Source organism: Natator depressus, chromosome 1, assembly GCF_965152275.1.
Source record: "Natator depressus isolate rNatDep1 chromosome 1, rNatDep2.hap1, whole genome shotgun sequence".
NCBI lineage: Eukaryota > Metazoa > Chordata > Testudines > Cheloniidae > Natator > Natator depressus.
In genome coordinates this window covers 38,628,433-38,646,872 of record NC_134234.1, presented here as the reverse complement: position 1 = coordinate 38,646,872, position 18,440 = coordinate 38,628,433, and the positions used below count along the sequence as shown (strand labels likewise).

At 42.6% G+C, this 18,440-nt stretch overlaps 1 protein-coding gene across 3 annotated transcripts in view; it reads right to left on the bottom strand.

Annotated features, from left to right (window-relative positions):
• The window catches only part of FDX1 (ferredoxin 1), a 45,681-nt gene that overhangs the window by 25,279 nt on the left and 1,962 nt on the right, over positions 1–18,440 (bottom strand). The window lies entirely within an intron of this gene.

The following is an 18,440-nucleotide window of genomic DNA, read 5'->3' as shown; positions in this document are numbered from 1 at the left end:
GACACAGGCTAACTGACAAAATCCCTTCGTTGAACGCCACTTCCAACAGAGGATATGCAAAGAGTGGCCCAGGACAGACAGGAACGGTGGAACCTCATTCACTGCCTACATGACATCTGATGGTCTGGAAAGGCTTCAGAAGTACATCAACTGAATTAGAGGGGTAGCCATGTTAGTCTGGATCTGTAAAAGCGCCAAAGAGTCCTGTGGCACCTTATAGACTAATAGACGTATTGGAGTGTAAGCTTTTGTGGGTGAATACTCACTTCGTCGGATGCATCCACTACATGCATCCGATGAAGTGGGTATTCATCCACGAAAGCTTACGCTCCAATACGTCTGTTAGTCTATAAGGTGCCACAGGACTCTTTGCCGCATCAACTGAATTGTTTACTCAATTCCAGTTATATCTGTGCAACCCCAGTGTTGAGGACACTGGGGCATGGCCACTAGATAACTCGAGGGGATGGAAGACCACGAGTGTCGATGAAGCCCCCTCGCACTAGGCCCAGGTGTCCTTGGCCCCCACCTCCCACCTGGGGGCACTCGCAGCAGCTCTGCGTACTAGGCCCAAGTGTCCTTGCCCCCCCGCCTGGAGGCACTCACAGCAGGTATGCTGAGGATCTGCAACAATATGTTGCAGAGTCAGACTGCCTGAAACTAAACAAGGCCAAACAGGGCAGATATGGAAGAAGAATGCTGAATAAAGCAGCTTTATGTATAGTTTAACAAATGATACAAAAAACAAGGGAACTAGCTGGTAACTGGATTGGCTGGCTATATGGATACTTAGGGCAGCTTGCTATTGGATAAGTATGCTGAAGAAAGGATGTATAAAAGCCTGTGTAACTTCCTGCTCTGTGTTCAGGATTTGAGATTCTATTCTCCCTGTACCTTTTTGAAGCTTCAAATAAACTTTTCTGCTTCTCCACCCCGTTGTGATTATTCGGTGAAGCACACCGGGTAGCGAAGCAACCCCTGCTGTTGTTTTGCCTCTCGGCACTGGGTGCTGGCAACACCAGTGACCGCAATATGGCTGCACAGGTGTCTGCAATAACATTTTTTTTAAGCCACTAATGATGTGCATGAAAGAACACCATTTAACTTTGGGTTTGCACGGTTGAGAGGGGAAAAAAATCCTTATTTGTGAGATTAGTACTTTCAATAAAAAAAATAAAGACAACAACTAGGAAAACAAGAATACCATTTTAAAGTCAGTCACTTCTAAAGAGCAGAACCATACTTTAAGGATTATCAATCAAACCAAGAGGATCAGATTCTTCACTGGAGGTCCTGCTATTTTATTTTGTATACATGAGAGCATGCGCACGTGTGTCAACTAGTAAATAGAATTATCCTTGGACTGGCAACAGGACTGCTCCCACTAGCAAAAAGGCAGACCAATACAATGTTTGCTTTAAAATTACATCTAGCTTCAAGAAATTAAATCCAAGTATTACCTCTAATGCATACAGGCTCTGGATGACCTGCTATGTATAATAATTACCAATCCTGTAAATGAAGCCAATCCATAAGAAGTCTGAGCTGCACAGCCAATGCTAAACAAAATTATGAAAGTTTTCATACTGAAATTTACATTTTCCCCCCAAAATGTATTTTGATATTCTTCACAAAACATATTATTTACTATACAATTAGACTAAAACCTTAAGTGCCTTAATAACGACTACATTAAATCAAAGATTTTCAAACAGGTCATACAATGATATATTTAGAAGTATCCTTATACTTATTTTTTTTTAAATAAAATTGTATGTTTGAGAAAAAGAGTTGTTATATTTGCCATAACTGCAAAAAACTTTGGCAGCAATATGTGGCATGATTCATTAAGATGCCATGTTCAATTCTTCTCAAATATTCCCTCAGTCCATTTTCCAGAAGATAGCTACAAGCTACTTTCAACAATTAATCCAAAAAATATGATCAGTGATGAAAGACTGACCTTGTTAATCTGCAAAATTCAAGTGAAGCATTTACTACATTAACTTTAGTGGGGTTTCTGAATTTCTGGACATAAAGTTGTTTAGCGTTAAGAACACAGAAGTGCATACATTCTGACAGACAAAGCATGTTTCAGTCTATTTGGAATACTTTTTTATCCCAGCAGGTGAAGGAGATACAGATCTGACTGCTTTTATGGAATTACTTTGTAAGTGTGCTAAAATGTAAAATATTATTTATTCAGAGTGCCCACTGCATGCCAGGCCATCTAGAATGGATATGTTCTGTGCCCTGACGTGCTCAAAATCCAGTAGCAGACATGATGCAACAAGTGTGGGAGAGAAACAATAGTTGGGCAAGTCATAGGTTGGCGGGACAGAGGTTAAAAAAATAAAAATTTAGGCTTACTTAGTTATGTAGGCTTCTTTCTCCAAAGTATGCAAAAAGTCTTTCAAGGAAAAGTGCTCCCTTAAACAAAATTCTCATTCAACCTTCCATGGTCACTATCCAACCATCTTCTGTTCCATGCCCCCAACATCAAAAGGAAGGACAAAAAGGCCTTTGGATGCCTACACCAGTTTTTCAGCAGCTCCAGCAGTGCTCAGAGCAGTTTCTGGCTCCTACGGGTCTGGCCCTGCATCTGGGAGACGTTCTTCCATTCAGGCCGCACGGCTATAAGGCATTAAGCCTCTGAAGAGCATTCTTCCTGATGATGTCAGGCTGGTAAAATTCCTGCTTGGCTTAGCATTTCTGCTACCCAGAAGGGATACCTAGGTAAGTGTCAGTCTTCCTGTCTACTAGACTAGGACAATAGGGAACTTGGGAGTGGGCTGCATACAGCATTAAGCTTCCAGTCAGCAAGTAGAATTGCCAGAAGGGCTGAATGGGAGCGGAGCAAAGAAAATTGGGCAACCAATTAGAGGGGAACAGGGGCGTGTGCAGGAATAAAAATTTGATGGCTCTTGTGGGGGCACATTCTGTGCCCCTGTGTGGCACCAGGGCCAGAAACACTGTCCGATCTCCCCGCACAGCCCCAGGGCTGAAGGAACCCCATGCCCCTGCTTGCCACCCTGGAGGGGAGAGGACAAAAAAAAAAAAAAAAAAAAGAGAAGGCTTTAAAGACAACTGTAGGTATGTCACTAGTCAGCAGGGAAGGTGGTGAGCTCAGCTGATGTCAGCCACATAAGTAATGTCTTGTGAGAAGGGGGTGAGGCTAAGGAAAAAGCCCTCTGCTGAACTGAACACGTCTGAAGCCATCTCAGTTTGAATGTGTCACCTGTTAGTCGTAAATGAGGCAGGGAGAGGCTGCATCTGGGATTTTTAGCTACAGATATGAAGTTAATCATTTTTGTCAACAATGCACACGAGCTCAATTTGCCAACAAACTGGAGGACACTGTATAAAAATTATGATTCTATTACTTGCTGCAGCAGTAAAACAGTTTCACTTGATTTTAGTAGGAAGGTAAGTATTAGAGACTATTACAATCTCAATTTTAACTATGACTATGATCAGAGCCAGGCCATTTCATTTCCAAATTAGTCAGACTTACACACTAAGACCTAAAATCCTAAAAAAAAAAAAGAATGTATATTATGTATATGTAAAAAAATCCTCAATCCTAAAAAGATGTATGTATATGCTTAACTTTGAAGTCTATGGGACTACTCACATGTTCAAGTGAAGCACATGTGTAAATCGTCACAGGACTGCAGCCCAACATTTAAAAACACATCTTTAAAACAATTACATATAGTTTTGGTGGATTTAAAAGAATTTGAAAAATGTCTGGGAACCTTTTGGGTGAAAAACCCTCGTCCTAAATCAGTAGAGGAAAGGCCCTGGGACAAATGAAGTAGGTGGCTCAGAAAACAATAAGGGGTATTAAATATATAAACAATTCCAGAATTCATAGAAGGATAAGTACCTGTGGGTTTGCAAAAAGCAGGAGAAGCTTTCTGATAAAGTGCAGTCCTCCTATAAGTATTAGACTTCTTATTCACCACACATACATAGGCAAGCTGCTCGTGTGAAACACACAGAAATAGAAATGTGTCACTTTGATCCATAAAATACAGCATAAGGAAAGAAATAAAATGCCATTTTGTTTAACAGCTTACACAGCTGCTAAACATTATTTGAATTTTAGAAATGAACTGTTCTGTAGTTTTCAAGTCAAAAGTGGTTTGAATGTTTGTTTGATCAATCTATATTAATAGACAGAATAAAAGACTGCAGAAAGGCAACTGCAAAACCACTAAGGAAACACTCAAGAAGGCTGATAGATAGATCTGTCACTGTGCTTGCTGTTTGATCCACTGACAGAGCTGCAACTGAGCGCATACATCAGACTGGGTCAGGATAGTAATTTTATATCCTCATGGTTTGTATTTTCTAAATGGATAATCTACCCTAAATTCTCAATTACTGAGAGACAATCTTCACTCATTGATATATGTGCTTTCCACAACCAACACTCTGTCTAACTTTTCATGAGTGATGAACCTGAATACTTGGATGCTAATATCTAAACTGTATTCTTAAGTTTACTCACCTAAATTTGGGTTACTGCTGATTATGCACTATATGTATCTTATCACTTTAAAAACAAAACTTTGTATTTGTGGATAATCTAAGCACTATACCCAGATGTACAGACACTTTTTTCAGACTGTGTATTAACATTAGCTTCAATAAATTTTAAAAATTTGTTTGCTGACATTGTAGAGTTGGAAACTGGTGCAGCTGATGGTATTGCAAAGGAAAAAAAGAACAGTTTTAGGAAATTTAGGGATCATGGCAGAATAAGATAAAAACTGGTTGGTTTGAATGTAGATGGCGTAACAGTGAATACGGGCTGTGTAACAGGAGTGTGCCTTTTAAGGAAAGGAGCTTCAAGCCTGCCCATTATCTTGGCCCTTTAAAGCAAGCAAATTTTGGGAGATATGGTTCCCAGAAGAACTCTGGGAAATGTAGGCTACAGCAAAGCAGACTGGGAAGGAATGGGTATATAGTGGCTCATGGCTCAGAGCAGGAAAGTCCAAGGACCTTCTATCAACATAGGGAAGCAGTACATCAGGGGTTGTGACAAAAAGGGCCTATGAAGAGGCTTAGGGACCACTCGTCTGGTCCAAATTCCCCCACTGCATGATGCTACTCATGAAAAGACCTACCAACATCCCTATGAAGAAAGTAATAAAGATGACTCAGATCTATGGAACACTATTTTATCTTTCCGGCAGAAAGTTTTAGTAGTGTGAGCAGCATTATTTTAATGACAGAGATTAAAGTTGTAAAACTGCTTTTCTTTCCAGATCTCTGCTTTAACACTAAGACTAGGAGAAGAGACCTTGCTACAATAAAATAATAAACAACAAATTTGACTAAAGGAACAGAAGCCTTTATCATATGTCCAGCAAAATTAAAATCTACCCACGGTGGGAAATCCTATATATTTTGAGATTTCATTGGTGTCCAGTGTACATGGGGAAAAAAAATCCAGAATGCTAATCGAGATAAGTATTTTGATAAAGGAAAACACTAAAGAACTAGAATTAAAGTTGAGTATTGCTAGTGCAGTCTTTATTATCTATCTAATATTTAATTTTCTGGTGTGCTTTTATTCAGATGTATACAAAATATTTTACTACAAAAGGTACATATCACAGTTTGAATTTAAGAGTTCTAGTTGTTTAGTTTTCGGATTAAATTACGTACAGTAGGAGAAACACTGTCATTAGCAGTGATTTCTTACTTACAGGTCAAACATAGGCCTAGAATAGTGAATAATGCATAACATAGAAGTCTTACTGGAAATCTTAATATCATGATGTAAGAGTTAGCGTACTTGTAATCCTTTTTAGTCAAAGGGTGAATACCTCTAGAATAAATAAATTCTGTATAATCTTATGCATGTATCTTGGATATTGCTTTAGAGCCAGACCCTGCACTCCTTTCCCAGACAAAAAACTCTCTGTACAACTTGTACCATGATAGAGGTCTGAGTAAAGACTACATGGGAGATTTAAACAGACTTAGTGAAGATCCATGTAATGGGAGCACCCAGTTTTGGGACTTGATGCATTTTCTTTAGGCTTTTTGATGAGCACCTTCTATGAAGAGTATAAAATTAAAGAATTAAAGTTAGCTTAAGGACAAATATTTATAGAAAGAAAGAGACAGAAATGAAGGCACCAATCTGCAAGTAAAATAAGGCAGTGAGAATAATAAGTAGTAGGGCTGTCAAGCAATTTAAAAAAAAAAAATCAATTGATACAAATGTTTGGATGTTTTCCACATTTTCAAATATATTGATTTCAATTACAACAGAATATAAAGCGTACAGTGCTCAGTTTATATTATAAATATTTGCACTGTAAAGAGTATTTTTAATTCACTTAATACAAGTACTGTAGTGCAATTTGTAAGTTCAACTTTCATGATAAAGAATTATGTAAAAACAACCCCCCCAAACAAAAACAAAACAAAAAAAACCCCCAACAACCTGCATTCAAAAACAAAAATGTAAAACTTTAGAGCCTACAAGTCCACTCAGTCCTACTTCTTGTTCCGCCAATCACCCAGACAAACAAGTTTGTTTATATTTGCAGGAGATAATGCTGCCCACTTCTTGTTTACAGTGTCACCTGAAATTGAGAAAAGGCACTTGCATGGCACTGTTGTAGCCGGTGTTGCAAGATGTGCTAAAGATTCATATGCCCCTTTGTGCTTCAACCACTATTCCAAAGGACATGCATCCATGCTGATGATGGGTTCTGCTCGGTAACAATCCAAAGCAGTGTTCATTTTCATCATCCGTGTCAGATGCCACCAGCAGAAGCTTGATTTTCTTTTTTGGTGGCTTGGGTTCTGTAGTTTCTGCATCAGAGTGTTGCTCTTTTAAGACTTCTGAACGCATGCTCCACAACACCCCATCCCAATCAGATTTTGGAAGGCACTTCAGATTCTTAAATCTTGGGTCGAGTGCTGTAGCTATCTTTAGAAATCTCACATTGGTACCTTCTTTGTGTTTTGTTAAATCAGCAGTGAAAAAGCGTTCTTAAAACGAACAACATGCTGGGTCATCATCCAAGACTGCTATAACATGAAATATATGACAAAGTGCAGGTAAAACACAGCAGGAGACATACAATTCTCCCCCAAGGAGTTCAGTCACAAATTTAATTAACACACCTTTAAAAAAAAAAAAAAAAAAAAAAAAAGCGCGTCACAGATGCATATCCTCTGGAATGCTGGCCAAAGCATGAAGGGGCATACAAATGTTTAGCATGCCTGGCATGTAAATACCTTACAATGCCGGCTACAAAAGTGCCATGTGAACGTCTGTTCCCACTGTCAGGTGACATTGTAAATAAGACGCGGGCAGCAGTATCTCCCGTAAATGTAAACAAATTTGTTTCTCTTAGCGATTGGCTGCACAAGAAGTAGGACTGAGTAGACTTGTAGGTTCTAAAGTTTTACATTGTTTTGTTTTTGAGTGAAGTTATGTAACAAACAACAACAACAAAAAATCCTACCTTTGTAAGTTGCACTTTCACAATAAAGAGATTGCACTACAGTACTTGTATGAGGTGAAATAAAAAAAAATTTAAATCATTTTCACAGTGCACATATTTATAATAAAAATATAAAGTGAGTACTGTACGCTTTGTATTCTGTGTTGTAACTGAAATAAATATATTTGAAAATGTAGAAAAACATCCAAAATATTGAATAAATTTCAATTGGTATTCTATTGTTTAACAGTGCAATTAAATCCAAAATTAGTTAGTTAAAGAGTTAACTGCGATTAATCAACAGCCCTAACAAGTAGTATTACTGTAGTGTGGGAAGGATGTATGGTTTCAAAAGTAACAAATAAAAGAAAGAGCTGTGTCACGAAGTGGAGAATTTATTTGTATGAATGCTGTGTGTGCGCCGCAGTTTCCTCTATGTGCATGGTTTAACAAGGTGGTAGGAAAGGGTGTTTATTGTTGCAGAGGACCAAGTGTGGTCCCACATAGTAGCCTGGACCCAGACAGCCTGCACACTTTGTAACTTAGCAACTGATGGCCCGAAGGCCTACTCCATCTTGGGAGCCAGCCAGTTTTGACCAGCAGGAGAACTAAGGGCTGGAGACATCCCAGGTGATCTGTTTGCCCAGAAAAGACGACAAACCGAGCAGGGGCCCTGGAAGTGGTACAGCGTGGGCCACTGGAAGAAGTGGTCACTTCTGGACTGGGACAAGGAGCAGCCTGAGCCCACCTGGATGCTGGAAAGTCCTATTTTGGACTATGCTCAAGGCCCCTGAGAACTTTCTGTGCTGTGTTCCAGACGTGCAATAAACCCTTCTTGTTTAAGCTGACAGAGTCATTCCAGTCTAGAAATCAGGGTTGCCATGCTCCCTCTGGGTATGGAGGCCCTCTCAGGGGGTCCAGAGCGAGTGGACTCTCCAAGGAGGGCTCACGGAGACAGACAGGCCTGTTGAAGGCTCAGAGGTGCAGCTGCAGAAGGCAGTGGATGCTAGGGCTAACCCCCTAGAGAGAGGGACTCCAGAGAAGGGCTGTCACACACAGTGCTTTCCCCAGGGAATTGAAATGGGGGTGGTGGTGAATTTACGGGGGTGTGGGGGTGGTGTCCTGTATAGCACCATAGTAAAATCTGAAAAATGTTTCATGACCGTTTTAAAAATCACACAAATTAAAGTTGGCTACTCAAGCCTTCTGTGAAGCACTACATCTACATCCTTCTTGGTTTCTTGTTATAAAATTTTGCACAACTCTGTTAATGAACTTCTTGAATGCAATGCATTCATCTTTGGTGGCTTCTCATGTGTCCGGTACTTCCATTCCTTCAGTTGATATGCTCATTAGTTCATTCACATGATCAGGCAGAAGGCAACTTCTTTCAGAACACAAAATTCTATTCAACGATGAAAAAGAACACTCAACTGTAACTGTTGTTTCCTGGGATGAAAGAAGTAGGAATTCATCTCTTGCTACTCCCAGTCACATAGCATAAAGATTTGGTCGAGCCACTAGTGATGATAAAAAAGAAGTTGCAGTCAAATCTTCATTCATTTGTTGTATGATATTCTACTGTGTTCAAATTCTCTATTCTATCCTGAGCACATGGAAGCCCCATTGCTGACAGTGTCTCACTCCACTCGACTGTCAGTGTTTTATTGGACAGGGATCTGTAAAAGCTACGTAGAGGTTGAGTAGAATCTAGAAGTCGCTGTTGTAGATTTTTAAGAATCAAGTCTGTGTACTTTCAGTTGTCTTAACAAACACTTCTTGTCTTCTTCACTTAAGATTCAATATAAATGCCTTCATTAGTCAGCTTCTGGACTGGAGTTTTTGCTGCTTCTAGTACTTTTTCAATGGATAGCTCTCCGATTCATCCAAATGTAGCTTCTATTGCTAGACAAAGATCTACTACTGTTGTAGCAGATGCCTGGATAACATTGTTTAATGACCCAAGTGGTTTCAACAGTAGACTTACAAGAGAGAGAATGGCAATAGTCTTCTCTGAATGTAGTAGCAAAAGTAATTCACCAGCCTCATTACTTAGATCCATTGTTGGATCATATTAAAGAAGTTCTGTATTAAAATCACAAATGAGTTTGATTCCCCATAGTTTAAATTCCAGGGTATTACTAATTAAGAGGTCTCTTGGGTTTTGGTACTGTTTCTCTCCCTCTATGTGTGAAACTTGCAAGCTGCTAATTGTGTTAGTACATTCTAAGACAGAATCTGTTCTCAAAGCAATTCACAGAGACTCAAAGCAATACTCTAACAACAGAAACAGCACCCAGAGACTCCCCGCCCTTTTGTTGTATTAACAATTGTGATTAAAATAGAGATAGAGGATGTATGTGGACGGATGCTTGGTGTGGATAACAACTGAATGATCAGGGAGGTGCCAGCCTAAGAATCCAGTGTCCATCGGCTGAAGAAGGCGTCAAGTGGAAATAACCAGAGGACCCCCGGAGGGCAGACTGGAATCCACCCAACAGCCTCAAGAATGGGAGAACCAAAGAACAAGATAACTTCTTGGAGCCGTCAGGAATGTGCTATCTGCTGATTGATTCAGCAACAGCATGATGAAGCAATTCCCATAGACTGGCATAGGAAGAAATTCCTATAAAAATAGACTCTTAAAAAGTGAGAACTTTGGGGTCTGATTCTGCAAACCAACTTCCAGGAGCATCAGATGAGCATCTGACAAGGCCCTGCTCCCTCCTCATGTCCAGGCCACCTGGCCAGTGGCTTGGCATGAGCAACTCTAAGGCTGGTAACTATGATGACAACCTTGCAGAACCTGTGTGTGTGTGTGTGTGTGTGAATGTGTGAATGTGTGAATAAATATGAGATTGAATGGAATGTTATAGCTATAACTAACTGCTTACTATGATAACAACCTTGCAGAACCTGTGTGTGTGTATATGAATGAATGAGTGAATAAAGATGAGATTGAATGGAATGTTACAGCTGTAACTAACTGCTTACTATGATTCTTTCTGTATTCACAATAAATGTGGTATTTTGCCTTTTTCCCTTTAATAAGATCCTGCTGGTTTTTAATTTATTGGTACAACACCATCCCATCTTGGTAGACACTTTCCAAAGTCAGTAATAATGGCTGGAGTAATTTTAAGACAACAGCTAAGGATTGCTCATGAGAAAGCCAGAGGGTTTTCCCAGGTTGGACTAGTTTGATCTTCTATATTTTCCAAGATATTCAGTCTTTTTGGACTTTTCTGAAAGAAGAATACAATGAAGACATTAAATGTATAGCTTTTAAAAATGTATTTTGAAGAGTCTGCAGCTTGTACTAGTGCTAGTTGGAGTAGATGGCCTCTGCAATGTGTATAGGAGAGATTAGGGTTACACTTTTCTCTGAGCAAAGCTTGTACTTCACCATGTCTTCTAGAGACATGTGCAGCTCCATCAAATGCACAAGCAGCCATATGTTTGGGGTCCAACTGACAAGCATTTAACTCTAAGATGTGGGTTGTCACAGATGCAGCCGATGCGTCTTCTATAAACTTGAAGATATAGAAATGCATCTACTGGCCTACCACTGACATCAAGATAATGTACACAATGACTTAATACTTGATGCCCATTTGCATGGAGCAGGTCCTCAAGGAATCAATCCTGAAGCACTTACACGAGAGGAAAGTGATCAGGAACAGTCAGCATGGATTCACCAAGGGAAGGTCATGCCTGACTAATCTAATCGCCTTCTATGATGAGATTACTGATTCTGTGGATGAAGGGAAAGCAGTGGATGTATTGTTTCTTGACTTTAGCAAAGCTTTTGACACGGTCTCCCACAGTATTCTTGTCAGCAAGTTAAAGAAGTATGGGCTGGATGAATGTACTATAAGGTGGGTAGAAAGTTGGCTAGATTGTCGGGCTCAATGGGTAGTGATCAATGGCTCCATGTCTAGTTGGCAGCCGGTGTCAAGTGGAGTGCCCCAGGGGTCGGTCCTGGGGCCGGTTTTGTTCAATATCTTCATAAATGATCTGGAGGATGGTGTGGATTGCACTCTCAGCAAATCTGCGGATGATACTAAACTGGGAGGAGTGGTAGATACGCTGGAGGGCAGAGATAGGATACAGAGGGACCTAGACAAATTGGAGGACTGGGCCAAAAGAAACCTGATGAGGTTCAATAAGGATAAGTGCAGGGTCCTGCACTTAGGACGGAAGAACCCAATGCACAGCTACAGACTAGGGACCGAATGGCTAGGCAGCAGTTCTGTGGAAAAGGACCTAGGGGTGACAGTGGACGAGAAGCTGGATATGAGTCAGCAGTGTGCCCTTGTTGCCAAGAAGGCCAATGGCATTTTGGGCTGTAAAAGTGGGGGCATTGCCAGCAGATCGAGGGACGTGATCGTTCCCCTCTATTCGACATTGGTGAGGCCTCATCTGGAATACTGTGTCCAGTTTTGGGCCCCACACTACAAGAAGGATGTGGATAAATTGGAGAGAGTCCAGCGAAGGGCAACAAAAATGACTGGGGTCTGGAACACATGACTTCTGAGGAGAGGCTGAGGGAACTGGGATTGTTTAGTCTGCAGAAGAGAAAAATGAGGGGGGATTTGATAGCTGCTTTCAACTACCTGAGAGGTGGTTCCAGAGAGGATGGTTCTAGACTATTCTCAGTGGTAGAAGAGGACAGGACAAGGAGTAATGGTCTCAAGTTGCAGTGGGGGAGGTTTAGGTTGGATATTAGGAAAAACTTTTTCACTAGGAGGGTGGTGAAACACTGGAATGCGTTACCTAGGGAGGTGGTAGAATCTCCTTCCTTGGAAGTTTTTAAGGTCAGGCTTGACAAAGCCTTGGCTGGGATGATTTGATTGGGGATTGGTCCTGCTTTGAGCAGGGGGTTGGACTAGATGACCTCCTGAGGTCCCTTCCAACCCTGATATTCTATGATTCTATGATCAGTACATTCATCAGCCCTGTATGCAAATTTTTTGAATGTGATGAGAGAGTTCTTCACTTTTTCAACCGTTGAGTCTTTCACTGTTGCACCACATGCTTCTAGCCAGTCAGTTGAGCTTCTTGCAGAAAGCTAGTGAGCATTTGCTGGTCTTGTTCAGAACCAGTGTTCAATTTCAGGATGAACAAGTGACAATGCACTTAACATTGGCCTCCAGTTTGTAGTGTGTGGTATCTCTTGCTTAAATAGAAAGTATGATGCCATGTTTGTTCGCATGAACTGTGTTGTGTCTCCAGCATTCTTAACAGCCTCATTAACATTCCCCAGTGTTGTCCTGGGTCAGTGGAGACTCAGAGTTCAGAGGTGCTTTCACATGAGTTCACCTCCCAGGTGGTGGGCAAGAAAGCACCTTGCTCGTTCCTCCAGCTACTCACTGTTTCCTCTGGCCACTGTTCTTCATTGTGCCACCATTCACTCCATCGCTTTGTTGCCAATGTCCCTATGCCATCATTGTCTGCTGCCATCGTGACCTCTGTGAGTTGGTCTCTTGACGTTCCAACCAGCTCTGAGCCCTGGTCTACACTACAGGGTGAGGTTGAATTTAGCCGCATTCGGTCGATTTTAAAATGGATGCATCCACACAACCAACCCCGTTCCATCAACTTAAAATCAACTTCTGTACTCCTCCCCGGCAAGGGGAGTAGCGATAAAAATCGACCTTGCTGGGTCAAATTTGGGGTAGTGCGGACGCAAATCAACATTATTGGCCTCCAGGAGCTATCCCAGAGTGCTCCAATGTGACCGCTCTGGACAGCACTTTCAACTCCGATGCACTAGCCAGGTACACAGGAAAAGCCCCAGGAAATTTTGAATTTCATTTCCTGTTTGGTCAGCGTGGCGAGCTCAGCAGCACAGGTGACTATGCAGTCCCCCCCAGAATTGCAAATGAGCTCCAGCATGGACCGAAAGGGAGATACTGGATCCGACTGCTGTATGAGGAGAAGCATCTGTGCATGCAGAACTCCGAGCAAAAAGAAGAAATGCGAATATATTTGCCAAAATCTCACAGGGCATGATGGACTGAGGCTACAACAGGGACACTCAGCAGTGCCACGTGAAAGTTAAGGAGCTCAGGCAAGCCTATCAAAAGACAAATGAGGCAAACGAACGCTCCGGGTCAGACCCTCATACATGCCGCTTCTATGATCAGCTGCATGGCATTCTAGGGGCGGGGGGGACCCTACCACTACCCCACCACTGTCCGTGGACACCTGCAAAGGGGGGGGGGGGGGAGTCTCACGCAAAAGGGAGGAGGATTTTGTGGAGGAGGAGGGGGAGGAGAATGCGCAGCAGGCAAGCGGTGAATCCATTCTCCCCAGCAGCCAGAACCTTTTCTTCACCCTGGACCCAATACCCTCCGAAGGCAGAATCCCCAACCCTGAAGCCGGAGAAGGCAACTCTGGTGAGTGCACATTTGTAACTACGGTACAGGGTTTAAAAGCAATAATGTTTAACTTGTCCTGAAGAATTGGGATGCATTCACGGCCAGTATAGCTACTGGAAAGGTCTGTTCACATGTCTGGTGATGGAGCGGGAATCCTCCAGGGACATCTCCATGAAGCTCTCCTGGAGGTACTCTGATTTGTTTATACTGCTCTGTATACTATGCACTGAAACGTAAGTACAATATTTATATTCCAATTGATTTATAATTATATGGTAAAAATGAGAAAGTAAGCAATTTTTCAATAGCAGCCTGCTGTGATACTTCTTTGTATTTTTAGGTCTGATTTTGCAGAGTTTTCAGTGAGGTGAAACTTGGGGTACACAAAACAAACCAGACTCTTGAAAGAGGTACAGTAGTCTGGAAAGGTTGAGAGCCACTCTCAAAGGGTATAAAAAGTAAACTCTTACAGAGGTTCATTGCTAAAAACTGCCTGTCCATGTTGGAGCCAACCAATACGGGTCTAAGCACTCCTGGCATTAGCCCATTTCAAAATATCTTGATCAAATGCCTATAAAATGTTTTGGATGTTTCGTTTTGGACCTTGAAGAGTAAGAAGTGCAGCCAGTAGGGAAACAAGATTCTTTGCTTCAGGCTGTAATAAAATTAATGCCTTGACAATCCCTCCCTCACTGTCTTTCAAGACCCACCCTCATTACACATGCAGGTTGTGACCCTCCTGGCCAGTGGCGGATTAGTCACTGGGTCTATGGGGCCAGTGCCCAGGGGTCCTGAAGAAGCCCAGAGTCCCAGCCACTGGGACTGAAGAAGCCCCCACCTCCACAGCAGCAGCGCCCCGACCCAGTCAGCAGCCACGGGACAGGAGAAGCTTCTCCCACTAGCAGCCCCCAACCCCATCGGAAGCCGTGGGGCAGCAGGACAAGCCTCCACTCCCAACCCACTCTCCAGCAGAAGTGCTGGGCCAGGAGAAGCCCCAGTGCCCCGACCCTGGTCCTCCGCAGAAGCACAGGGGTGTGGGGGGGGGGAGGGGGGGGGGCAGGGGAAGCTCCAGCAGCCAGACCCTGGCTGCAGCCCTGGGACTGGAGGAGCTCACTTCCCACTGTGGCACCAGGGCTGTGGGGACAGAGCTTCTCCGGTCTGGGGACCGCAGTTGGGCGGGGGGGGGGGGGTTCCAGAAAGGAGCAAAAGGGGTTGCCGGGCTGCAGTGTGTGTGGGGGGGGAACAGAATGGAGGGGACCCTGGGTGGAACTGGGGTGGACCCTGAGGAAGGAGCAGAAGGGTGGGGGAGGCCCCCCCCCCACTTGCTCTGGCCCAGGGCCCCAGGAAATCTTAATCTGCTTCTGCTCCTGGTTGAGAAATTCTGAACTAGACAATCTTGTTCTTGAATGCCACAGAAGTGATTGCTGTCCAACTCTAAAGCTAGACAAATCTAGGTGAGGTGACCACAGACCCTCTTAATGGGCACAAGTTTATCTTAGGCCCCAAATCTTGCAAACTTTAACTATGCAAATTGTCCCATCGGCAACAGAAATACTTGTGCACTTAAAGAACCTGCATGGATTTGCAGGATTAAGGCTAAATTTGAACTATGCATTAAAAAAAAAAAAAAAAAAAAAAAAAAAATCATGAAGTGCTTTGAAATCTACTGATGTTAAGTACTACGTAAGAGTTAGAATCACACAATACCTATGTAAATTTTACTAGATAACAAGCTTTCTAAGTTTTAATAAAACTTCCTAGAAGAAAATTCAGGACTTCCCCCCGATGGGGAAAAGGAAGCCTGGAATACTAAGGCAAAAGCTCGGATAGTAAAACTAAGCTCTCTTATCAGAATGTCAAGAATTCCATTACGTACATTGGTTAAGTAAGGCCAAAACTGAATTTCAAATACTTTAAAATGTAAACATGTATTTGTAATGTAAATGGGCATGTCAGTGACTGACAATTAAAGCAGATTTTTATCCTAAAGTCTGATCCTGCAGACACTTACATACACAAACTTTCCACATGTTGAAGTTCAATGGGACTATTTATATGCATAAAATAAATTAAGTGCATAAGTGCACTTTGGGATCATGCCATAACCTAACTTTTAAACTTGAGCACAGATCTAATCAAAGGAAGGCAAACAACCTGAAGGCCAGTCTTTGCTTACAGACAGCCCCCTAACCTGAAGCAAATACTCACCAGCAACCACACGCCACACAACAAAAACACTAACCCAGGAACCTAACCTTGCAACAAAGCCTGTTGCCAACTGTGTCCACATATCCATTTAGGGGACACCATCATAGGACCTAATCACATCAGCCACACTAACAGAGGCTCATTCATCTGCACATCTACCAATCGGATATATGCCATCATGTGCCAGCAATTCCCCTCTGCCATGTACATTGGCCAAACCGGACGGTCTCTACGTAAAAGACTAAATGGACACAAATCAGATGTCAAGAATTATAACATTCAAAAATCAGCCAGAGAACACTTCCATCTCCCTCGTCACTCGATTACAGACCTAAAAGTCGCAATATGACAACAAAAAAAACTTCAAGAAGACTCCAACGAGAGACTACTGAATTGGAATTAATTTGCAAACTGGACACCATTAAATTAGGCTTGAATAAAGACTCAGGAGTTGATGTGTCATTACACAAAATAAAACTATTTCCCTATGTTTATTTTTCCCCCCTTACTGTTCCTCACACGTTCTTGTCAACTGCTGGAAATGGCCCATCTTGATTATCACTAAAAAAGGTTTTTTCCTCTCCTGCTGGTAATAGTTCACCTTAACTGATCACTCTCATTATACTGTGTATAACACCCATTGTTTCATGTTCTGTGTGTGTACGTATATCTATCTATCTTGCTACTGTATTTTCCACTGCATGCATTCGATGAAGTGGGTTTTAGCCCACGAAAGCTTATGCTCAAATAAATTTGTTAGTCTCTAAGGTGCCACAAGTACTCCTGTTCTTTTTGTGGATACAGACTAACACGGCTGCTACTCTGCAACTTGAAGTTAGGAATTAACAATATTTAGATGTAACAAAGCTGACCAAATAGTAGATGGTGCTATAATAGCATGTCTTCTGAAATCAAGTGTTCAAAATGCTCTTCTACTTAAAAAGAAAGGGAGTACTTGTGGCACCTTAGAAGACTAACCAATTTATTTGAGCATGAGCTTTCGTGAGCTACAGCTCACTTCATCGGATGCAGTGAGCTGTAGCTCACGCAAGCTCATGCTCAAATAAATTGGTTAGTCTCTAAGGTGCCACAAGTACTCCTTTTCTTTTTGCGAATACAGACTAACACGGCTGTTACTCTTCTACTTAAAAGTTTTGTTTGTTTTTAAATCAGAAAAAAGAAGAGAGATCTGTATAATGGTAGTGCCAGGAAACTCTAATCAGACTATAATCTTCGGCACCAATCCTGCAAACATTTACACATGCCTTTAAATCAAAGGGACTATTGCTTGGCATTAAGGACATGCATAAGTGTTTGCAGAACTGTGCCTAAACAGACAATAAGTTGAGAAAGCCAATTTCTCCCATTCATTGGGAGGCTTCAAAAGAGTGTTTCTTTGGACAACGAGGCTGTATTATGTTGAGGCCTGTGGTTAATTAGAGTAAGATTCCAAAATCTACTTCCAAAGAAAGTTGTGGATTTAATGTACTACTTTAAAACGCAAAGCAATTAGGAATATTTGTCCTGTCAATACAGGATTTTTTAATCTAAACAGTGGAAATACAATTTCTTGTCATTTGGTAAATTGCAACAAATATTGTATTTATTTCAGTGCCATTGTTTGCACTTCTAGATGAAACCTCAAGAAGATCACCCCATGGTACAGCTATTTTATTTCTAGACTTGGCAAGAACTAGAGCAGGGGTTGGCAACCTATGGCACGTGAGCCACAGATGGCATGCGAGCCAATTTTTAATGGCACGCTGCTGTCTGGGACCCTGGCAGACAGCAGCGTGCCATTAAAAATCCTGCCCAGCCCACCGCTCTCTCCTTGCAGGGCAGGCAAGATTCCCCCTCCCCACACCTCTTCCCCCAGTGTGCTGGATTCCCGCCCCTCCTCCTCTCCCTCCCTGTGGAAAAGCAGAGCAGCAGCACGCTCTCTGCTCCGGGGACCTTGGGGAAGGGGGTGGAATTGGCATATACCCTCCAGGCCCCGGCTGTGAGCCGCCCACAACCCCAGCCCCCTGCCCTGACCCCTGCATCCCCCACACCCAGACTCTTGCACCCCCCACATCCCCATCCTGAGCACCAGACAGAGCTCCTGCACACACACACACTCCCCACATTCCCACCTGCACCCCATGCACCAAATGGGAGCTGCCCAGGTAAGCGCTCCACACCCAAACCTCCTGCCCCAACCCTGAGCCCCCTTCCTCATTCTAGCTCCTGGCCAGACCCTGCACCCCAACCTGCTCCTTCACCCCCAGTCCTGTTCTCAGCGCACTCCCACCCTCATCTCAGTGCAGAGAGAGGAAGAGAATGGCTAGAACCAGGGAGAAGGTAGGTATGTAGACAGGGTCAGGACCCCAGA